The 25,203-nt window shown below is 45.7% G+C and overlaps 1 protein-coding gene across 5 annotated transcripts in view; it reads left to right on the plus strand.

The window, feature by feature from the left end:
* XPNPEP3 (X-prolyl aminopeptidase 3) overlaps positions 1–25,203 on the plus strand; it is a 415,780-nt gene that overhangs the window by 298,222 nt on the left and 92,355 nt on the right. The gene's annotated exons all lie outside the window — the stretch shown is intronic.

The raw sequence follows: 25,203 nt of genomic DNA on the forward strand, positions 1-25,203 counted from the left end.
GTTTGAATCCAAGATCTTTGAAAGTATCCAGGATTTTGGATTTCCTTCAAGCAGGATTGGATAAGGGTTTGAAAGTAACTTCCTTGAGAGTTCAAGTATCAGCGTTAACTGTATGGTTTCAGCGAAAGATTGCTTATTTACAGGATGTGCGTACTTTCTTTCAGGGAGTTGTACACATTCAACCTCCATTTGTTCCTCCTGCAGCTCCCTGGGATTTGAATCTAGTTCTTAAATTCCTTCAGGGACCTCCGTTTGAACCACTTGAGAGAGCAGATCTTAAATGGTTAACGGCTAAAGTACTCTTTCTACTGGTAATGGTCTCAGCTAGAAGAGTATCAGATTTAGGAGTGCTGTCGTGTAAGTCTCCTTTCCTAAGTTTTTTATCCAGATAAAGCAGTTCTCAGAACTAGATCTGGTTATCTTCCGAAGGTGGTTTCAAAGTTTCACCTTAACGAAGACTTTGTAGTCCCAGCTTTTCAGGTATCGGGACTGTCTGCGGGAGAAGCGTCGCTGGACGTAGTCCGTGCACTAAGAATCTACATAGATCGTACTAGTGCCATCAGGAAAACAGATTCTCTCTTTATCCTCTACGGATTTCATAGAAGAGGATGGCCTGCTAGTAAACAGACGCTGGCAAGATGGCTCCGAATGGTAATATCAGAAGCTTATTCTCGTGCAGATCTCCCTACTCCGGCTAATGTTTCTGCTCACTCTACACGTAAGGTAGGTCCTTCATGGGCAGCACAACAGGGTGCTTCAGCAGAACAGATTTGTAAGGCAGCCACATGGTCTTCCATTAACACATTCATCAGACATTATGCCTTGGATACTTTTGCCTCTCATGATGCAGAATTCTTGCAAAAGGTCCTCCTGTGGAATCAGGAGCGTCCCCACCACTAAAACTGGCTTTGAGAATCCCAATGTTATCCTGTAGATAACCTGTGGACCCAGACAGAGAAATAGACGTTATGGTAAGAACTTACCGTTGATAACGTGATTTCTCTTATATCCACAGGGGTCCCACGCTGACGCACCTGATTTGAGGATCTTGACAATCACTAAACCTCTTCTCTCATGTATGGAAGGGTGTGCATGTGTGTTCTTATCGCCCAAATAGGTTTCTACCTGATGCTCCTGCCTAATCGCTGTGGAAAGAACTGATTTGACTGAGTCAGTGGGCGAGATTATATGGTGAAGCCCCGATGCATCCTGGGAGGCCAGAAAGCTCTTGACCGTTTGGTACCATTTCCGCTGTCGCTCCGGCATATCCCAGTGTTATCCTGTGGATACCTGTGGACATAAGAGAAATCACGTTATCAACGGTAAGTTCTTACCATAACGTCTATTTTTGACAAAACAAGACAATTGACATTAGAAGGGTTGCACGGGGTCTGGCGGTTCACTCACACTAGGCATCTCACACTGCATGGCGTGCTGAGGCTGGATTTATGAAGAGACACCTGACTCCCACCTCATCCCACTCCAATCTTCAGTGCTACTGCCTGGTTCATCATCCTCTCCAAACATACTACGTCTGCCTCCCCTCTCTCACAAGCTCTTCCCTTTCAGAATCTTATTCAAGCTTCTCGCACTCACTTACAAAGCCCTCACCCATACCTCTCTGATTTACATCTCTGAGCTCATATCCGTCTGCTGCCCAACCACTTCGTTCAACAAATGAATACCGCCTCTCCGGCCTACTGATTACTTACTTCCTCCCACTCCCGCCACATATCCTGATCACAAGCTCTGGAATTCTCTACCTCTCCCTACCCAGACTCTCCACCTCTCTACAAAATTTAAAATGGGCTCTCAATACCCACTTCTTTATCAAAACCAGACATGTCTCATCCTAACCCACTGTTCCTTGCTCACTGTTTACACCATCTGTGTCACCCCTGTCTATCCCTCCCATTTACAGTGTAAGCTCTCACAAGCAGGGCCCTCTCCACTCTCATTTTACTTATATTATCATGTATTCCATTCACCCTGCAAAGGCACCTTCCCCTTGGTTGCTGCCTATTTGAGTGTTATGGATGCTGATGTAGCAATGTTTATAATCCATGTACTTGTTCGGCATTGTCTTGTACTGTAAGTCATTGTTTTCTTGTTCTGCTCATTTCTTTATGTACTTTGTTAGGCAATGCGGAACCCTTCATAACAAAAAAATTATCAGTTGTGAACAATGGGGCCCAGTTACATGTGTACGTTATAGAAATGGATAACAGTCCAGTAAAGTGTTCCTTTTCTTTTTGCTTGATTCAATCGTAATCTCAACAGTAAAAACACTAAAATACCACAAATCTCTCTCATATAATACAGTTCAAAATCAGTTGTCTCTAATTGTCAACTCACTTGCTAAAAACAAACAGGTTGGTAGTGAAATGGTGCACTGAGTTAAGAGGGACTCCTACCAGATTTCTTAAGGAAAATGTAGTGCAGCAAGATGGTAAAACGGGGCCCCCATTCCTCCGGCAAAAAGAAACCTGTTCTGTTCTGGTCACCTCCTTATCAGCATCAGAGTACCCCCACTAATGCATTTCGATCCCCAAATGAATCTTTCTCAAGGTACCTTCACTCAGAGCCGGCCCTAACCAATATAATGCCCTAGGCAAGATTTTGGCTGATGCCCCCTAGCACCACCGCTGGTTCTGCCTCTGACCTTGCACCTCTTTCCCAGCACCATCTCCCCTCACCCATAGCAGTCTTTGTACCCCCTATATTTCAAATAGGAACAGTTCGCACATTTGACGCACAGCCCAAAAAGAGGCATCTTTTTGCTGGGAAGGGGCATGGCCACACAATAGTAACCCCAATTCCAATTACGCCACACAGTACTGCAACTTTATTCACATTTTATCTTGCGATAGTGTCCATAATTCATATTACATCCCACAGTAGTATCACTTTACCTTATAAACGTTACTCCTCACAGTAGAGCCCCTTATTCACATTACATTACACTGAATTGCTCCTTATTCACATTACACCACATCTTATTGCTCTTTATTCACATTAGACGACACAGTAGTGCCCTTTCTATATGCAACGCCACATAGTAGAGCATCTTATACACATAATGTCACACATTAGTAATGCATTTATACACCATTCCACACAGTAATGCCCCTTACACATATGAGACACATTAATGTCCTTATAAACATAATGCACCATACACATTATGACAACCTTTATTAATGCCCTTTTACACATAATGTCCCTTACACATATGCCACACATTATTAATGCTCTTATACAATTAATGACACACATAGTGCCCCCTACACATTTGCTGCACATTATTAGTGCCCCTATACACATAATGACACACATACAGTAGTACCCTGTTACACATATGCCGCACATTATTAATGCCCTTAGACACACATAGTGGCCCTTTACACATATGTTGCACATTATTAATGCATTTTTACATGACACAAATAATGCTCCTTACACATATTCTGAACACTACTGCACAACCAACCCACTCACATGCACACAGCACTCACACTTCCACTAACACTGTGACCTCTGCTTCTGCTTGGATACAGATGTGTCCTCACAAATCTTGCATCAATGCTAACGTAGGATACCTTTTTTTTATGAAAATGCATCTTATTTGCATTGCTATGTGGCTAGGATGCACAAGCAGTTTCTGCTGATTAAACTGATATGCAGCATGCCAATATACTGTGTGAGACTGTGGCTGTATCTGCATATGAAATGCTACATACAGAATATAGGCATGCCGCATATCATTTTAATCAGCAGAAGCTGATGATGCCCCTAGGCATATCAAATGCCCTAGACAATTGCCTAGTTTGCCTATGCCTATGGCCGGGTCTGCCTTCACTGCCAGTCTGTTTGTTTTTGTCAAGTGTGTCTGTTAATAAAAATGGATTTTACACTGTGCCTCCATTCTCTGGAATCTGCTTCTTTTACATAGGGTGAGAGCCTGGTTATGAGGAGCTGAACGTCTGTGCCAGTCCTAAAGATCAGGGCCAGATTAACAATGGGGCGGATGGAGCTACCGCTCCAGGCCCCAGATAAAAATAGGCCCATCAACATGACAGCCTGATGATGATAAACTGCCCAGTTGGTCACATGGTTTCCATAAATGATAAGAATTTAAATTATAATTCTAATTTCTTCACAAAGTGATGTTGTTTTTCTACTTTTACTTGTTTTGGCAGACATTGGGGATTATAGTGTAAGGAGTGTACATGCCCATATGTCACTGGCCACACCTGCGCAACATTAGCCACACCTCCTCAGCTTCTCACAATAGGCCCTTGATCATTTTCAGCACCAGGCCCATGTGGATCTTAATCCGGCCCTGCTAAAGATACACTTGATATGCACACGTATACTTTCAGTCTGTGGGTGCAGCTATTGGGGAACATCCCTGCTATTTATGAGGTGGTGGACACTGCACAAACTTTATCAGTAATTTGGATTCACCGCATGGCACATTTAGACACAATTTTTGAAATGTGTTACAGGAGAGAGATTTGTGTTTTCTCTTTTACATGTTGGTATAATGATTTAATCAAGCAAAAAGAAAAGTAACCCTTCCCTGAACACCATAAAGGGAGTGTTACCCATTTCTATAACTTAAACTTGTTACACAGGTTTTTTTTTGTGCATGTTATTTTGGGAGCTGGTGTGTGGCTGTTTCTTCAGCTGTTGAACATAGGCAGCCTTTTGTGCACACAAGGATTTAACCTACCGTATGTTTCTCTGACGTCCTAGTGGATGCTGGGTACTCCGTAAGGACCATGGGGAATAGACGGGCTCCGCAGGAGACTGGGCACTCTAAAGAAAAGATTAGGTACTACATCTGGTGTGCACTGGCTCCTCCCTCTATGCCCCTCCTCCAGACCTCAGTTAGAATCTGTGCCTGGCCAGAGCTGGATGCACTCTAGGGGCTCTCCTGAGCTTCCTAGAAGGAAAAGTATTTGTTAGGTTTTTTATTTTCAGTGAGATCTGCTGGCAACAGACTCACTGCTACGTGGGACTTAGGGGAGAGAAGCAAACCTACCTGCTTGCAGCTAGCTTGTGCTTCTAGGCTACTGGACACCATTAGCTCCAGAGGGATCGAACACAGGGCCCGACCTCGATCGTCCGTTCCCGGAGCCGCGCCGCCGTCCCCCTTGCAGAGCCAGAAGACGGAAGAAACCGGAGGAAATCGGCGGCTGAAGACTTCGGTCTTCAATAAGGTAGCGCACAGCACTGCAGCTGTGCGCCATTGCTCCCACAGCACACCACACGCTCCGGTCACTGGTGGGTGCAGGGCGCTGGAGGGGGGGGCGCCCTGGGCTGCAATTAAGATACCTTTTGGCAATTAAAAGCACATAATACAGTGTTTAACACTGTATATGTGCAGAAACCCCCGCCATTAACGATATAAAAAGCGGGAGAAGCCCGCCGTTGAAGGGGCGGGGCTATCTCCCTCAGCACAGCCAGCGCCATTTTCTCTTCACAGCTCCGCTGGAAGGACGCTCCCCAGGCTCTCCCCTGCAGTATACACTACAGAAAGGGTAAAAAAGAGAGGGGGGGCACATAAATTTAGGCGCAAATTGTGATATAAGCAGCTATAGGGGGAAAATTCACTTTGTATATAGTGTCTATCCCTCTGTTATATAGCGCTCTGGTGTGTGCTGGCATACTCTCTCTCTGTCTCCCCAAAGGACTTTGTGGGGTCCTGTCCTCAGTCAGAGCATTCCCTGTGTGTGTGTGTGGTGTGTCGGTACGGCTGTGTCGACATGTTTGATGAGGACGCTTACGTGGAGGCGGAGCAGGTGCCGATAAATGTGATGTCGCCCCCTGCGGGGCCGACACCTGAGTGGATGGATATGTGGAAGGTATTAACCGACAGTGTCAACTCCTTGCATAAAAGGTTCGATGACGCAGCTTTGGGACAGCCGACATCTCAGCCCGCACCTGCCCAGGCATCTCAGAGGCCGTCAGGGGCTCAAAAACGCCCGCTACCTCAGATGGCAGACACAGATGTCAACACGGAGTCTGACTCCAGTGTCGACGAGGATGAGACAAATATACAATCCACTAGGGCCATCCGATGCATGATTACGGCAATGAAAAATGTGTTGCACATTTCTGACATTAACCCGGTTACCACAAAAAAGGGTATTATGTTTGGGGAGAAAAAGCAGCCAGTGACTTTTCCCCCATCTGATGAGTTAAACGAATTGTGTGAAGAAGCGTGGGGTTCCCCAGATAAGAAACTAGTAATTTCTTAGCGGTTACTAATGGCGTACCCTTTCCCGCCAACGGATAGGTTACGCTGGGAGACATCCCCTAAGGTGGACAAGGCGCTCACACGCTTATCAAAAAAGGTGGCACTGCCGTCTCAGGATACGGCCGCCTTAAAGGAGCCTGCAGATAGAAAGCAGGAGGCTATCCTGAAGTCTGTGTATACACACTCAGGTACTATACTGAGACCTGCTATTGCTTCAGCATGGGTGTGCAGTGCTGCAGCAGCGTGGTCTGATTCCCTGTCTGATAACATTGATTCCCTTGACAGGGACACTATATTGCTACCATAGAGCATATTAAAGATGTAGTCTTATATATGAGAGATGCACAGAGGGACATTTGCCGGCTGGCATCAAGAATTAATGCGATGTCCATTTCTGCCAGGAGATATTATGGACTCGGCAGTGGACAGGTGATGCTGATTCTAAAAGGCACATGGAAATTTTGCCTTATAAGGGTGAGGAATTGTTTGGGGACGGTCTTTCGGACCTCGTATCCACAGCAACAGCTGGGAAGTCGACTTTTTTACCTCAGGTTCCCTCACAGCCTAAGAAAGCACCGTATTATCAAGTACAGTCCTTTCGGCCTCAGAAAGGCAAGCGGGTTAGAGGCGCGTCCTTTCTGCCCAGAGGCAGGGGTAGAGGGAAAAAGCTGCACCATATAGCCAGTTCCCAAGAACAAAAATCCTCCCCTGCTTCCACTAAGTCCACCGCATGACGCTGGGGCTCCACATGTGGACCAGGTGCGGTGGGGGCCCGTCTCCGGAACTTCAACGACCAGTGGGTTCGCTCACAGGTGGATCTCTGGGTTCTACAAGTGGTATCTCAGGGATACAAGCTGGAATTCGAGACGTCTTTCCCTCGCCGTTACCTCAAATCAGCCTTGCCAGCTACTCTCCAGGACAGGGAGGTAGTACTGGCGGCAATTCACAAGCTGTACCTCCAGCAGGTGATAATAAAAGTTCCCCTCCTTCAACAGGGACGGGGTTACTATTCCACAATGTTTGTGGTACCGAAACCAGACGGTTCTGTGAGACCCATTCTAAATTTGAAATCCTTGAACACTTATATAAGGAAGTTCAAGTTCAAAATGGAATCGCTCAGGGCGGTTATTGCAAGCCTGGAAGAGGGGGATTACATGGTATCAGTGGACATCAAGGATGCTTACCTACATGTCCCCATTTACCCACCTCACCAGGTGTACCTCCGTTTTGTGGTACAGGACTGCCATTACCAATTCCAGACGTTGCCGTTTGGTCTGTCCACGGCACCGAGGGTATTTACCAAAGTAATGGCCGAAATGATGATACTCCTTCGAAAGAAGGGAGTTATAATTATCCCGTACTTGGACGATCTCCTTATAAAGGCGAGGTCCAGGGAGCAGTTGTTGGTCGGAGTAGCACTATCTCAGGAAGTACTACAACAGCACGGCTGGATTCTGAATATCCCGAAGTCGCAGCTGGTTCCTACGACGCGTCTGCTGTTCCTGGGTATGATTCTGGACACAGAACAGAAGAAGGTGTTTCTCCCGGAGGAGAAGGCCAAGGAGTTGTCATCTCTGGTCAGAGACCTCCTAAAACCAAAACAGGTGTCGGTGCATCACTGCACGCGAGTCCTGGGAAAGATGGTAGCTTCTTACGAGGCAATTCCATTCGGCAGGTTCCATGCACGGATCTTTCAGTGGGATCTGTTAGACAAGTGGTCCGGATCGCATCTTCAGATGCATCGGCTGATCACCCTGTCCCCGAGGGCCAGGGTGTCTCTGCTGTGGTGGCTGCAGAGTGCTCATCTACCTCGAGGGCCGCAGATTCGGCATACAGGACTGGGTCCTGGTGACCGCGGATGCAAGCCTCCGAGGTTGGGGGGCAGTCACTCAGGGAAGAAACTTCCAAGGACAATGGTCGAGTCAGGAAGCTTCCCTACACATAAACATTCTGGAACTAAGGGCCATTTACAATGCCCTAAGTCAGGCAAAACCCCTGCTTCAAAACCAGCCGGTGCTGATTCAGTCAGACAACATCACGGCGGTCGCCCATGTAAACCGACAGGGCGGCACAAGAAGCAGGATGGCGATGGCAGAAGCCACAAGGATTCTCCGATGGGCGGAAAATCACGTGATAGCACTGTCAGCAGTGTTCATTCCGGGAGTGGACAACTGGGAAGCAGACTTCCTCAGCAGGCACGACCTCCACCCGGGAGAGTGGGGACTTCATCCAGAAGTCTTCCAGCTGATTGTAAATCATTGGGAAAGGCCACAGGTGGACATGATGGCGTCCCGCCTCAACAAAAAGCTAAAAAGATATTGCGCCAGGTCAAGGGACCCTCAGGCGATAGCTGTGGACGCTCTAGTGACACCGTGGGTGTACCAGTCGCTTTATGTGTTCCCTCCTCTTCCTCTCATACCAAAGGTACTGAGGATAATAAGAAAGAGAGGAGTAAGAACTATACTCATCGTTCCGGATTGGCCAAGAAGGACTTGGTACCCGGAACTACAAGAAATGATCTCAGAGGACCCTTGGCCTCTGCCTCTCAGACAGGACCTGCTACAGCAGGGGCCCTGTCTGTTCTAAGACTTACCGCGGCTGCGTTTGACAGCATGGCGGTTGAACGCCGGATCCTGATGGAAAAGGGCATTCCGGTTGAAGTCATTCCTACGCTGATAAAAGCTAGGAAGGATGTGACAGCAAAACATTATCACCGCATATGGCGAAAATATGTTGCTTGGTGTGAGGCTATGAAGGCCCCAACAGAAGAATTTCAGCTGGGTCGATTTCTGCACTTCCTACAGTCAGGAGTGACTATGGGCCTAAAATTGGGATACATTAAAGTCTAGATTTCGGCCCTGTCTATTTTCTTTCAAAAAGAACTGGCTTCACTGCCTGAAGTTCAGACATTTGTAAAGGGAGTGCTGCATATTCAGCCCCCTTTTGTGCCCCCAGTGGCACCTTGGGATCTCAACGTTGTGTAGGATTTCCTAAAATCACATTGGTTTGAGCCACTTCAGACCGTGGAGTTGAAATATCTCACGTGGAAAGTGGTCATGCTTTTGGCCTTGGCTTCGGCTAGGCGTGTGTCAGAACTGGCGGCTTTGTCATGCAAAAGCCCCTATCTGATCTTCCATATGGACAGGGCAGAATTGAGGACTCGTCCCCAATTTCTCCCTAAGGTTGTATCAGCGTTCCATTTGAACCAACCTATTGTGGTGCCTGCGGCTACTCGGGACTTGGAGGCTTCCAAGTTGCTGGATGTAGTCCGGGCCCTGAAAATCTATGTTTCCAGGACGGCTAGAGTCAGAAAAACTGACTCGCTGTTTATCCTGCATGCACCCAACAAGCTGGGTGCTCCTGCTTCCAAGCAGACTATTGCTTGCTGGATCTGTTGCACGATTCAACTTGCACATTCTGCGGCTGGACTGCCGCATCCTAAATCAGTCAAAGCCCATTCCACGAGGAAGGTGGGCTCTTCTTGGGCGGCTGCCCGAGGGGTCTCGGCTTTACAACTTTGCCGAGCTGCTACCTGGTCGGGATCAAACACGTTTGCAAAATTCTACAAGTTTGATACCCTGGCTGAGGAGGACCTTGAGTTGAGCTCATTCGGTGCTGCAGAGTCATCCGCACTCTCCCGCCCGTTTGGGAGCTTTGGTATAATCCCCGTGGTCCTTACGGAGTACCCAGCATCCACTAGGACGTCAGAGAAAATAAGATTTTACTCACCGGTAAATCTATTTCTCGTACTCCGTATTGGATGCTGGGAGCCCGTCCCAAGTGCGGAATTCTGCAATACTTGTATAAAGTTATTGCTTAACTATAGGGTTTTTTGTTCTGAGCCATCAGTTTAATGAGGCTCAGTTGTTGTTCATACTGTTAACTGGGTATAATTATCACAAGTTGTACGGTGTGATTGGTGTGGCTGGTATGAGTCTTACCCTGGATTCCAAATCCTTTCCTAGTAATGTCAGCTCTTCCGGGCACAGTTTCCCTAACTGAGGTCTGGAGGAGGGGCATAGAGGGAGGAGCCAGTGCACACCAGATGTAGTACCTAATCTTTTCTTTAGAGTGCCCAGTCTCATGCGGAGCCCGTCTATTCCCCATGGTCCTTACGGAGTACCCAGCATCCACTACGGACTACGAGAAATAGATTTACCGGTGAGTAAAATCTTATTTTTTGTATATCTGTGGAACCCTTGTGGTGCCATATAAATAAAATATGATTATAATGCACTTCACCAAAAACTCCTATCGCAAATGTAAAAACTAATATTTAGCCAAAGAATAAGACCAAGTAGAGAAATAACTTGCAATATAAATAAATATTAATCACAAGAACTAGCTAGTGTATCTAGTAAACGTCTGTGTGGTTTACTCTTATGAGAATGAGTAAACTAAAAGGACAGAAACAAAGCGGTGGAGTGTTCTAAATGGTATATAAAAATCCAGGTCAGGCTTTAAAAATATACATAAATTTAAGATCAATATATAGACTTACAGTGCATCCGGAAAGTATTCACAGCGTTCCACTTTTTACGCATTTTGTTATGTTACAGCCTTATTCCAAAATGGAAAAAAATCATTTTTTCCCTCAAAATTCTACACACAATACCCCATAATGACAATGTGAAAAAAGTTTTGTTTTTGTTTTTTGAGATTTTCGCACATTTATTAAAAATAAGAAACTAAGAAATCACATGTACATAAGTATTCACAGCCTTTGCTCAATACTTTGTTGATACACCTTTGGCAGCAATTACACCCTCAAGTCTTTTTGAATGTGATGACACAAGCTTGGCACACCTATGTTTGGGCAGTTTCGCCCATTCCTCTATGAGCACCTCTCAAGCTCCATCAGGTTGGCTGGGAAGCGTTGGTGCGCAGCCATTTTCTGATCTCTCCAGAGATGTTAATCGGATTCAAGTCTGGGCCACTCAAGGACATTCACAGAGTTGTCCTGAAGCTACTCCTTTGATATCTTGGCTGTGTGCTTAGGGTCGATGTCCTGCTGAAAGATGAACCGTCGTCCCAGTCTGAGGTTAAGAGCGCTCTGGATTAGGTTTTCATCCAGGATGTCTCTATACATTGTTGCATTCATCTTTCCCTCTAACCTGATTAGTCTCCCAATTCCTGCCGCTGAAAAACATCCCCACAACATGATGCTGCCATCACCATGCTTCACTGTAGGGATGGTATTGTCCTGGTAATGAGCGGTGCCTGGTTCCTCCAACATTACGCTTGACATTCACGCCAAAGAGTTCAATCTTTGTCTCATCAGACCAGAGAATTTTGTTTCTCATGGTCTGAGAGTCCTTCAGGTGCATTTTGGCAAACTCCAGGCGGGCTGCCATGTGCTTTTTACTAAGGAGTGGCTTCCGTCTGGCCACTCTACCATACAGGCCTGATTGATGGATTGCTGCAGAGATGGTTGTCCTTCTGGAAGGTTCTCCTCTCTCCACAGAGGAATGCTGTAGCTCTGACAGAGTGATCATCGAGTTCTTGGTCACCGCCCTGACGGGCCCTTCTCCCCCGATCGCTCAGTTTAGACGGCCGGAAAGCTCTAAGAAGAGTCCTGGTGGTTCCGAACTTCTTCCATTTACGGGTGATGGAGGCCACTGTGCTCATTGGCACCTTTAAAGCAGCAGATATTTTTCTGTACCCTTCCCTAGATGTGTGCCTCGAGACAATCCTGTCTCGGAGTTCTGCAGACAATTCCTTTGACTTCATGCTTGGTTTGTTCTCAGACATGCACTGTCAAGTGTGGGACCTTATATATACAGGTGTGTGCCTTTCCAAATCATGTCCAATCAACTGAATTTACCACAGGTGGACTCCAATTAAGCTGTAGGAACATCTCAAGGATGATCAGTGGAAACAGGATGCACCTGAGCTCAATTTTGAGCTTTATGACAAAGGCTGTGAATACCTACTGTATGAACATGTGATTTCTTAGTTTTTTTATTTTTAATAAAATTGCCAAAATCTAGGAAAAACTTTTTTCACATTGTCATTATGGGGTATTGTGTGAAGAATTTTGAGGGAAAAAAATGAATTTATTCCATTTTGGAATAAGGCTGTAACATAACAAAATGTGGAAAAAGTGAAGCGCTGTGAATACTTTCCTGATGCACTGTACATTTAGAAAACTAACATGACTAACTACTGAGCACATATATACACATATAGTGCATACAATTGTGCTAAAAACAATTGCTGAGGCAGATACCTCAATAACCACAAGTTATCAAACAGGTACCTGTTATACCGGAGCACAGCTGCCTTGGATCTCTCCAGCCGGGATGTGGTCAGGATCCCGGCAATCAGTATCCGTCAGTCATAATACAGATAGCAGAATCTGAATGGATCCCAAAGTTAAGTACTGACTTTAGCATTAGGCTGCAGGGGTGGGGGAAGGGGTGTTAGGGTTAAGCTGCAGGAGGGGAAGGATAGTTTAAACTGAGGGAGGGTTTAGGTCGGTTACAATACTTAACGCGATCTGCCAGAATTCTGACCGTCGAGATCCCGCTGTCAGTATTTGATCTTCACCATATATCGCTCATCTAACACAGGACTTTAGTATACAAGGACTGGATACCACAGTACTTTTTGAGTACTATTCTAATTACATGAATTACTGCAGCTAATTGATCCCCCAGGAGGCTATCCGGTTAACCGTAAAAGCTGGCACTAAAAATTCCCCGATAATTAACTTGTTTTCGCGATTGCGCCAGCAAAAAACAATGCACTACATTTGAATTGCTCAATAATGACAATCTGGCAAATATTGCAGTAAAAGCCCATTTTTTTCACACGAGATTAACGGGCACAATTGAATTTACTACTGTATGTGTCCAATGAATGTTTTGTAAATAAGCTTACAGGTACATCTGCCTAAATGTGCATACACACGGTGAGATTCGGGCTAACACCAATTCTCACTGTGCGATAGGGACTAGGTCGGTATCGCAGGCATACAATAACTGTGCTTGCGATACTGACTGTGCAATTTTGGCTAAGTGTCAATTTTGACTATCTTTTCTACGAGATAGTAAAAAATTGACTTGCCTGCGCAGTCTATCTAGGCTTGCGATGCGTACCACATGGGACCGCGCTTCGCATCGGGATCGCAAGGTGATTTTCACCTTGCGATCTGCATTAACGTTTCTTATGATTTTAACTATATAGTCAAAATCGTAAGAAAATATCTCACCATGTGTACACACCATAAGGCATAAACTTGTGAAATGTTACTATATCTCACTTTATTATATTACATATTTTCCTTATTATTTTTCTCTATCATCCATGGTTGTACTTCTCTTGTGATATTAGTGGTAAAGTTCCACAGATACCAGGGTGGGAGTTATAGAAAGTGGAGGATGCATCATAGAAGGCCACATTTAAGGGCCCCATACACTAGAGCGATAATGCCCAATTTCATCTGATTTCGGGCATTCGGCCCTATATATCGGATGTAATCGGGCATTTTGGAGGTGTATCCGATCCGATGCGCGTTCCCGTGAGCATAGGATTGGATCCTCCAGATTGAATGTGCTGCACATTCAATCAGGTCCGACCTGGGGGCATAGCTGGGATCACCCAATATACATCGTATGCAGAAGGACAGCATACAGTGTATCTTGGACGATCCTGCCCACCGGAGGCTGACGGGGTGATCGCCTGCGACATGTGGTCGCATGCGTGTATGGGGCCCTTTAGACTTGTCTTCCTGTAAAACAAACAAAATCTTGTTTTCGTTAAGAAACTTACTGTAGCTCAAGTTATTATTCACGACCTGGAACAATATACAGTATTCTGTTTTGATTGAAATCTCTTCCTTGTCCAGAAACTGAACTATCAGTTTCATCCTATGCTGAATCTGAAAATGTCCAGTCCTTGACCAACGGTAAAGGGTCCTACACACTGGTCGATATTTAAGAATGATATGGACAGTATCGGTCAAAAATTAATGATGTATCGTTCAGTGTGGAGGCACCGTCGATGAACTATGCGCTTCCACGCAGTCGTTCATGGATTCTCAAACTCCAAATAACAGCAAATCACCATCGGTACAAACATCGTCCAAATAACATTGGTATCAGGAGAAATTACAAATTTTCTAAGGATGTTTGCGAAATCGATCCACATACCCTAAGGAAGCCCCCAGGTGAAAGATTGCGGTGTAGATTACAGTGCGTATCAATCCCGGAATATCCATGCATTGACTAAGACAGATACATTCGTTGTCAGCCGGCAGACCCTCAGCACACCACTACTATTTCCCATAGGCGGATCCATAGGACCTGACAGTAGTACATAGTAGTACATGCCACATATATATCAATGTGGAAATAATCACCAGCATACCCATGCGTCAGGGAAGCCAATGTCCAGGCAGCTTTAGTCATCTACCTTAAGGAAGATTTTGTTACACCACATCATGGCATGTTTGCATAATATATTAATTGCAAAGAGAGAGTGAGTAAAACACTCCTTGCGTGTCACTTTATATTGCAGTAGTCAACCCCACAGTATATGGGACAGCTAGTTACTTCAAGAGTTTCCTCTCTCTGGACATAGCTTCTGTTTCTATCACTTCTTACAGGTATACGGTAGTATGTCAGTGTTTTATGTGACGTTGTATACCTGTATTAGGATAGCAAATATCAGTTTTTGTCAGCTTTTATTCTGTTTTAAATTTGCATCAATCCAAATAAAATTGTTACAGTATATACCATTTTTCAAGTTGTATTGCAGTTTAATTTAAGGTCAAAAAACAAGGCATGCGCAGTTTGTAGATGGTTTATGTATTAAATGATGCATATGTGCCCATACATTCCACTGAATAGTTCTTTGGTTTCTCAATTCAGCGATTACATCACTTTACATTTTAATCTTGGATTCGTTGGAGTTAAAGTTTCTTATCTGGAAGACTACCTTCTTTTTGGTTATCTTCACAACTAGGATAGTTTTGGCTGCGTTGGTCTCCATTTCTCAACAAACTGTCCTTCCCAACCAGGGTGTAATCCTACTTCCATCTGAATCAAGAAATTGTGTTCCTGGCCATAGAACAGGAAAAACTTAAGATGCATACACACAGTGCGATGTGTGCTTACGATTTTGACTATATAGTCAAAATCTTAAGAAAAGTTAGCACATATCGCACCATGTGTATACAGCTTGCTATACCGATGCACGCTCCCGTGGGATCGGTATAGCAAGAAATAATAGACTGTGCAGGAAATACAATTTTGACTATATTGTGTACAATCTAGTTTCTAGTATAGTCAAAATTGCAAGTAAATATAGTCAATATTGTGGTTCTGGCATCCGGGGAATTCAAGGGAAATCGCATAGTCAAAATTGGCACTTAGTCAAAATTTCACTGTATGTATGCACCTTTTCATAACAAGAACTGTCTTTGTGCTTATTGACATTGTAAGGGAATAGCGGTCCTATGTCTGTAGAACATAGAAAGTGCCATACTTGGGTATGGGTCATTAGGTCGACAGTTATTAGGTCAACCACTATTGGTCTACTTGTATTAGGTCGACATGGTTATTAGGTAGACATGTACTAGGTCAGTATGGAAAAGTCTGTAGATTTTTTTTCTGCTGAAAGAGGAGATTACTGCATGCTGAGATATGTAGGATGTCTGTGTCCTTGAGGCCACCACTACCTCAGAGAGCCAGCTACCTGGACTACTGTGGGTTCTCAAAGGCAGAGATTTCCAGAGGGACACAGACACCTCCAACAAGCTCTGACACTGCAAAAGTCATATGCTGCTCTTGCAGGGCTGGAAGATACACTACAGAGCAGGAAGATATGTGGACTTCTACTAACTATAGGAACAGTAAAAGGAACAGAAAAATTACCTCTCCAAAAAGGACTGCACTTCTCTTTGGAGAGTCCATTATTCGGGAAAATCAGTAATGGAAAAGGATTTGGGGGTGCTCATTGACCGTAGACTTAGCAGCAGTGCCCATTGTCAGGGTACAGCAGCAAAGGCCAATAAGGTATTAGCTTACATAAAACGGAGAATTGAGACAAGGGAAGCCAGTATAATCCTGCCACTGTATAAATCTTTGGTAAGGCTGCATCTGCAACACGGCGTACAGTTCTGGGCACCACACTATGAAAAAGATATCATGGACCCAGAAAAGGTTCAGAGAAGAGCATCACAATTCATAAAGGGCTTATAGTCGTTATATTATGAGGAAAGGCTTACTAGGTTAGATACAGAGGCAGAACTCTGGGAGGCAACGGAGTCAGCTGCCGCCGGGCTCCTGCTTTGAAGGGGGGCACCTCTCCTCCTGTTCAGTGTGTTCAGCGACATTAATCAGTTAAGTTAATTGACAGCAGCCGGTATCTCTTCCGTAGCCGACTTCCACACTAGTCACTGCACCTTACAAATCACACCCTCTTTATTATAGATATACTGGAAGCAGACACCTTACTGATGAAGCTATTTGCTCCTATAAAGGAAACATGAGAATTCTAACTATATGAAGTTATTTCTCTGAAAATTACACGTAACTTCATATAGTTAGAATTCTCATACTTCCTATGCAAGAGCAGATATCTCCATCAGTAAGGTGCATGCTACCAGTGTAAAAGGTTGTGGGTTCTAATCCTGGATATGACACTTGCAAATTAATTGTCAGAGAAATAATCAGCATTGTGAGTGACTGGGCAGATCTATGTAGTGTGTGGTTGGACCACTACATAGATCTGCCTAGTTGCCACGGTTTTTTAGAAGTTTCATATACAGTAGTTACAATTAGAGATGAGCGGGTTCGGTTTTACTCTGTTTTACTCGGATCTCAAAACGGCATCTTATTGGCTCACGGATGATATATGGGGGGGCACCAATATTTCTCTAACGTCCTAGTGGATGCTGGGAACTCCGAAAGGACCATGGGGAATAGCGGCTCCGCAGGAGACTGGGCACAACTAAAAGAAAGCTTTTAGACTACCTGGTGTGCACTGGCTCCTCCCACTATGACCCTCCTCCAAGCCTCAGTTAGATTTCTGTGCCCGGCCGAGCTGGATGCACACTAGGGGCTCTCCTGAGCTCCTAGAAAGAAAGTTTATTTTAGTTTTTTTATTTTACAGTGAGACCTGCTGGCAACAGGCTCACTGCATCGAGGGACTAAGGGGAGAAGAAGCGAACCTACCTGCTTGCAGCTAGCTTGGGCTTCTTAGGCTACTGGACACCATTAGCTCCAGAGGGATCGACCGCATGGAACTGGCCTTGGTGTTCGTTCCCGGAGCCGCGCCGCCGTCCCCCTTACAGAGCCAGAAGCAAGAAGAGGTCCGGAAAATCGGCGGCAGAAGACATCAGTATTCACCAAGGTAGCGCACAGCACTGCAGCTGTGCGCCATTGCTCCTCATGCACACTTCACACTCCGGTCACTGAGGGTGCTGGGGGGGGGGCGCCCTGAGCAGCAATAAAAACACCTTGGCTGGCAAATATATCACAATATATAGCCCCAGAGGCTATATATGTGATAAATACCCCTGCCAGAATCCATAAAAAAGCGGGAGAAAAGTCCGCGGAAAAGGGGCGGAGCTATCTCCCTCAGCACACTGGCACCATTTTCTCTTCACAGTGCAGCTGGAAGACAGCTCCCCAGGCTCTCCCCTGTAGTTTGCAGGCTCAAAGGGTTAAAAAGAGAGGAGGGGCACTAAATTTAACGCAATATTGTATATACAAGCAGCTATTGGGAAAAATTCACTCAATATAGTGTTAATCCCTAAATTATATAGCGCTCTGGTGTGTGCTGGCATACTCTCTCTCTGTCTCCCCAAAGGGCTGTGTGGGGTCCTGTCCTCAGTCAGAGCATTCCCTGTGTGTGTGTGGTGTGTCGGTACGGCTGTGTCGACACGTTTGATGAGGAGGCTTATGTGATGGCAGAGCAGATGCCGATAAATGTGATGTCGCCCCCTGTGGGGCCGACACCAGAGTGGATGGATAGGTGGAAGGTATAAACCGACAGTGTCAACTCCTTACATAAAAGGCTGGATGACGTAACAGCTATGGGACAGCCAGCTTCTCAGCCCGCGCCTGCCCAGGCGTCTCAAAGGCCATCAGGGGCTCAAAAACGCTCCCTCAGATGGCAGACACAGATGTCGACACGGAGTCTGACTCCAATGTCGACGAGGTTGAGACATATACACAATCCACTAGGAACATCCGTTACATGATCCCGGCAATAAAAAATGTGTTACACATTTCTGACATTAACCCAAGTACCACTAAAAAAGGGTTTTATGTTTGGGGAGAAAAAGCAGGCAGTGTTTTGTTCCCCCATCAAATGAGTGAATGAAGTGTGAAAAAGCGCGGGTTCCCCCGATAAGAAATTGGTAATTTCTAAAAAGTTACTGATGGCGTACCCTTTCCCGCCAGAGGATAAGTTACGCTGGGAGATATCCCCTAGGGTGGATAAGGCGCTCACACGTTTGTCAAAAAAGGTGGCACTGCCGTCTTAGGATACGGCCACTTTGAAGGTACCTGCTGATAAAAAGCAGGAGGCTATCCTGAAGTCTGTATTTACACACTCAGGTACTAGACTGAGACCTGCAGATAGTGCTGCTGCAGCGTGGTCTGTAACCCTGTCAGGGATACTATTTTGCGAACATAAGACGTCGTCTTATATATGAGGGATGCACAGAGGGATATTTTGCCGGCTGGCATCCAGAATTGATGCAATGTCCATTCTGTCAGGAGGGTATTAGAGACCCGACACTGGACAGGTGATGCTGACTTTAAAAGGCACATAGAGCCTTATAAGGGTGAGGAATTGTTTGGGGATGGTCTCTGGGACCTCGTATCCACAGCAACAGCTGGGAAGAAAAAATTTTTACCTCAGGTTTCCTCACAGCCTAAGAAAGCACTGTATTATCAGGTACAGTCCTTTCGGCTTCAGAAAAGCAAGCGGGTAAAAGGCGCTTCCTTTCTGCACAGAGACGAGGGAAGAGGGAAAAAGCTGCACCAGTCAGCCAGTTCCCAGAATCAAAATTCTTCCCCCGCTTCCTCTGAGTCCACCGCATGACGCGGGGGCTCCACAGGCGTAGCCAGGTACGGTGGGGGACCGCCTCAAAAATTTCAGCGATCAGTGGGCTCGCTCACAGGTGGATCCCTGGATCCTTCAAGTAGTATCTCAGGGGTACATGCTGGAATTCGAGGCGTCTCCCCCCCGCCGTTTCCTCAAATCTGCCTTGCCGACAACTCCCTCAGGCAGGGAGGCTGTGCTAGAGGCAATTCACAAGCTGTATTCCCAGCAGGTGATAGTCAAGGTGCCCCTACTTCAACAAGGACGGGGTTACTATTCCACACTGTTTGTGGTACCGAAACCGGACGGTTCGGTGAGACCCATTTTAAATTTGAAATCCTTGAACACATACATAAAAAAATTCAAGTTCAGGATGGAATCGCTCAGGGCGGTTATTGCAAGCCTGGAGGAGGGGGATTACATGGTATCCCTGGACATCAAGGATGCTTACCTACATGTCCCCATTTACCATCCTCACCAGGAGTACCTCAGATTTGTGGTACAGGACTGTCATTACCAATTCCAGACGTTGCCGTTTGGTCTGTCCACGGCACCGAGGGTATTTACCAAAGTAATGGCCGAAATGATGATACTCCTTCGAAAGAAGGGAGTTATAATTATCCCGTACTTGGACGATCTCCTTATAAAGGCGAGGTCCAGGGAGCAGTTGTTGGTCGGAGTAGCACTATCTCAGGAAGTACTACAACAGCACGGCTGGATTCTGAATATTCCAAAGTCGCAGCTGATTCCTACGACGCGTCTGCCCTTCCTGGGTATGATTCTGGGCACAGAATAGAAGAAGGTGTTTCTCCCGGAGGAGAAGGCCCAGGAGTTAGTGACTCTGGTCAGGGACCTCCTAAAACCAAAACAGGTGTCGGTGCATCACTGCACGCGAGTCCTGGGAAAGATGGTGGCCTCATACGAAGCCATTCCCTTCGGCAGGTTCCATGCAAGGATCTTTCAGTGGGATCTGTTGGACAAGTGGTCCGGATCGCATCTTCAGATGCATCGGCTGATCACCCTGTCCCCGAGGGCCAGGGTGTCTCTTCTGTGGTGGCTGCAGAGTGCTCTCCTCGAGGGCCGCAGGTTCGGCATACAGGACTGGGTTCTGGTGACCACGGATGCAAGCCTCCGCGGATGGGGGGCAGTCACTCAGGGAAGAAACTTCCAAGGGCTGTGGTCAAGTCAGGAGACTTGTCTGCACATAAATATACTGGAACTAAGGGCCATATACAACGCCCTGAGTCAAGCGGAGCCCCTGCTTCGAGACCAACCAGTGCTGATTCAGTCAGACAACATCACGGCGGTCGCCCATGTAAACCGCCAGGGCGGCACAAGAAGCAGGGTGGCGATGGCAGAAGCCACAAAGATTCTTCGTTGGGCGGAAATTCACGTACAAGCACTGTCAGCAGTGTTCATTCCGGGAGTGGACAACTGGGAAGCAGACTTCCTCAGCAGACACGACCTCCACCCGGGAGAGTGGGGACTTCATCAAGAAGTCTTCACACAGATTGCAAATCGATGGGAACTGCCACAGGTGGACATGATGGCGTCCCGCCTCAACAAAAAGCTAAAAAGATATTGCGCCAGGTCAAGGGACCCTCAGGCGATAGCTGTGGACGCGCTAGTGACACCCTGGGTGTTCCAGTCGGTATATGTGTTCCCTCCTCTTCCTCTCATACCCAAGGTACTGAGAATAGTAAGAAAAAGAGGAGTGAGAACAATACTCATCGTTCCGGATTGGCCAAGAAGGACTTGGTACCCAGAACTACAAGAGATGATCACAGAGGACCCATGGCCTCTGCCTCTCAGACAGGACCTGTTGCAACAGGGGCCCTGTCTGTTCCAAGACTTGCTGCGTTTGACGGCATGGCGGTTGAACGCCGGATCCTAACGGAAAAGGGCATCCCGGATGAAGTGATTCCTACGATGATAAAGGCTAGGAAGGATGTAACAGCTAATCATTATGGCGAAGATATGTTGCTTGGTGTGAGGCCAGGATGGCCCCTACAGAGGAATTCCAGCTGGGTCGATTTCTGCACTTCCTACAGTCAGGTGTGACTATGGGCCTCAAATTAGGGTCCATAAAGGTCCAGATTTCGGCCCTATCCATTTTCTTTCAAAAAGAACTGGCTTCACTGCCTGAGGTTCAGATGTTTGTAAAGGGAGTGCTGCATATTCAGCCCCCTTTTGTGCCACCAGTGGCACCTTGGGATCTTAACGTTGTGTTGGATTTCCTGAAATCCCACTGGTTTGAACCACTTAAGACCGGCTTTACAGCTTTGCCGAGCGGCTACTTGGTCAAGTTCAAACACTTTTGCAAAGTTCTACAAGTTTGATACCCTGGCTGAGGAGGACCTTGTGTTTGCTCATTCGGTGCTGCAGAGTCATCCGCACTCTCCCGCCCGTTTGGGAGCTTTGGTATAATCCCCATGGTCCTTACGGAGTCCCCAGCATCCACTAGGACGTTAGAGAAAATAAGAATTTACTCACCGGTAATTCTATTTCTCGTAGTCCGTAGTGGATGCTGGGCGTCCGACCCAAGTGCCGACTTTCTGCAATACGTGTATATAGTTATTGCTTAATAAAGGGTTATTGTTATGAGCCATCCGTTGAGTGATGCTCAGTTGTTGTTCATACTGTTAACTGGGTAAGGTTATCACGAGTTGTACGGTGTGATTGGTGTGGCTGGTATGAGTCTTACCATGGATTCCAAAATCCTATCCTTGTAATGTCAGCTCTTCCGGGCACAGTTTCCCTAACTGAGGTCTGGAGGAGGGGCATAGAGGGAGGAGCCAGTGCACACCAGATAGTACCTAATCTTTCTTTAGAGTGCCCAGTCTCCTGCGGAGCCCGTCTATTCCCCATGGTCCTTACGGAGTCCCCAGCATCCACTACGGACTACGAGAAATAGAATTACCGGTGAGTAAATTCTTATTTTTTCAACCTCAATAACTATGTTACTGTGTTAAGAATACATCTGTCAAATGCAAATGAAGTAGAGAAACAAGTAAGGTACTAACCTGGAGCCACAGCTCCTAGGGATAAAAAGTGCATGCTAAGAATTGTGTAGGCAGCTAGGGAGGTTGATGTCATTGTCCACCTAGGGACTAATGACCTGGCTATTGCTGAACTCTTGGCCGTAAAAGATGAATTTAGGTAGGGAATGCTCTGAATCAGGTGAAAAACACTGTAACTTTTTCAGAAGTATAATAAAAAGAAAATATGCTGACAACACGCTCTGGGGAAATGGGATAGGATCCCTGAAACGCGTTGAAGCCGTCATATACAGCTCTGGTGATATACCTAGAAGGACTTGGACGTTTTTTACCATCAGCATGGGACGTACTGAGACTGCAGCTGGGACAAGTGTGAGTCCATCTCTACAAGATTCCTTTCCTTTGGGATCCGGCGTCTGTTCCAGCTTTTTTAAATTGTGGACTATTTTTAAATATCTTGTATATTGTGGATCTTCCCACGCTGTGGAGGAATTATTAAAACTGTTTTTATATACCCAATTGACGGATCTGTGTGCATCATATGTGTCCTTTTGGGAATACCTAAGCACTTACCGTTGTTAAATCTCTTTCTGCGAGGTACTCTGGGCTCCACATGGCGCCCACCCTGACGCACTTTGCTTTTTTGGGTTGGTATTGGCATAGCCACTGACACCCTCTCCTGCGGTGAGTGTGTGGTGTAATTGGCTACGATCGGTTGTCGTCTCTGGTACCTGCTACTGCATTGGGCTGGTTAACGAAACTGAGCTCACTGGCATGGAGGCGGGGATATAGAGGAGGCGGCGCTGTGCATCTTGGGAACAGTCAAAAGTTTTGAACCTGTTGGAGCCTCGGATCAAGATCCTACTCTACACCCCGATGTAATTCCTTGTGGAGCCCAGTGTACCTCGCAGAAAGAGATTTAACAACGGTAAGTTCTTAACATAAATCTCGTTTTTTGCTTGCTATAGCTTCAGCTAGAATGGTGTCGGACTTGGGAGCGCTATCCTGTCATCCCCTCTTCCTGATTTTTCACAGAGACACAGGTTGGTTCTTTGAACCAGACCTGGATACCTCCCTAAGGTAGTTTCTTCTTTTCTCTTTTATCAAGAGACTTGTCTTCTTTTCTCTTTAATCTCACCAGACTTGTCGGCTAAAGAATGTTCTTTAGATATGGTTCGAGCTCTACATATCTATGTGGAACATACTGGCTCTATCAGACGTTCTGATGCCCTTTTTATTTTTTGTTTTCACAAGTGTGGCTGGCCTGCTAATAAGCAGACGCTGGCCAGATGGATTAGAATGGTCATTGCACATGCTTACACGCGAGCTAACCTTCCTATAGCAGCTTTGATTTCTGCCCATTCTACTTTGTAGGACCTTCATGGGCGTCATGTCATGGGGCATCCGCCGAACAATTGTGCAAGGTGGCTACGTGGTCTTCAGTCCACACGTTTCTTAAGTTTATGCCTTTGATACATTCGCCTCCCAGGATGTTTCCTTTAGATGCCAGATCCTTGTATCCTCTCAGGAGCATCCCCTCCCTTGAAGTACTGCTCTGGGACATCCCTGATGTTCCCTGTGAAACCTATGTACCCTGATGAAGAAAAGGAGAGTTATGGCAGACTTACCTTTGCTAACTCTCTTTCTTTGAAGTACATAGGGACCACAGGGCACCCACACTGATGCACCTGTCCTCTCTGTTTTTTTTTTACGGCAATGGCCTCTGATTCCTTTCTCCTGTCTGAGAATTTGTTCTTCTATGCCCAACATCTTTCTTCTCTCCTTTCTGCTTCCTGCATTGAGCTGCTTAACAAAACTGATTGCCTTCTGAGTATTCTGGGATTCACTTGAAAGCTTTAACTGTTTGGTGCCCAGATTCTCATCCACTACTACAACCCCAATGTTACCTGTGGACCCTATGTACTTTGAAGAAAGAGAGTTAACAAAGATAAGTCTGCCATAACTCTTCTTTTCTCATACACAATTTATAAGGAGATTTTGGTCTCTGTGTATTTCATCCATGATTGACTCAATACTGTGATGCATTGAATGGTTGACTAATATTAAGAGTAAAAATATTCACAAGCTTCACTTGCGGTAAGGTAAATCACCCTTACTGATTACTATTTTTCTTTTGAAAGAGGTTTATTACATACCCCTCAGCAAAAAAATATTTTTCCTAAAAATATTTCTTTGTTGTTGTATTGTGAGTATAGTCTTCTATATTTTACCTAAGTTTGAATAAAAGTTATATTTTTACATTTTTCTATGCATATTGTACAAAGTGTGCCCCCAAAAAGGAGTATTTTGTCTTCTGGTATTTCTCACAACCTCTTCTTAGGATAGTACCCTGTTTTGATTTATCTAGTACTACCTAAAATTCCTGGGGAGCACTGCCAACACCGAGTTACTGAGACTCTCCTCTGTTACCTCTTGTAATAGTTGGTCTTAGCATCATTCTCTTACCTTCCAAGTCTTGAATGGAATAAACCCCAATAAAATTGGGAAATCTCTAAGTTAGAGTGAAAACTGCCTGGATAAGTGTGGATAGGAAGAGATGGGTATGCACTGGCCAATCCTATTGCTCAACCCAATGGTCAATCAATAGGATTATAATGCGGATAATGTGGATAAATCTGACCAGCTCTGACTGTTTGAATCACTTTTGCTTCCATGAAGGCCTGGTAATGGTCCTTTTTCATTCACATTTTCTAAGGGTGGGTACAAAATGTCGAAAGTTAAAAGGTAGAAATTAGTTGAAATGTTCATAATGGCGACATTGATTATGTTGACATACATTAACAGTGATGCAATGGCAGCATGTAAGAATGTCAACATTTCGTCTTGGAGACCCAAGGGTAACTTCTGGCAGCTTCTTCT

This window comes from Pseudophryne corroboree, chromosome 9 (assembly GCF_028390025.1).
Source record: "Pseudophryne corroboree isolate aPseCor3 chromosome 9, aPseCor3.hap2, whole genome shotgun sequence".
Lineage (NCBI taxonomy): Eukaryota > Metazoa > Chordata > Amphibia > Anura > Myobatrachidae > Pseudophryne > Pseudophryne corroboree.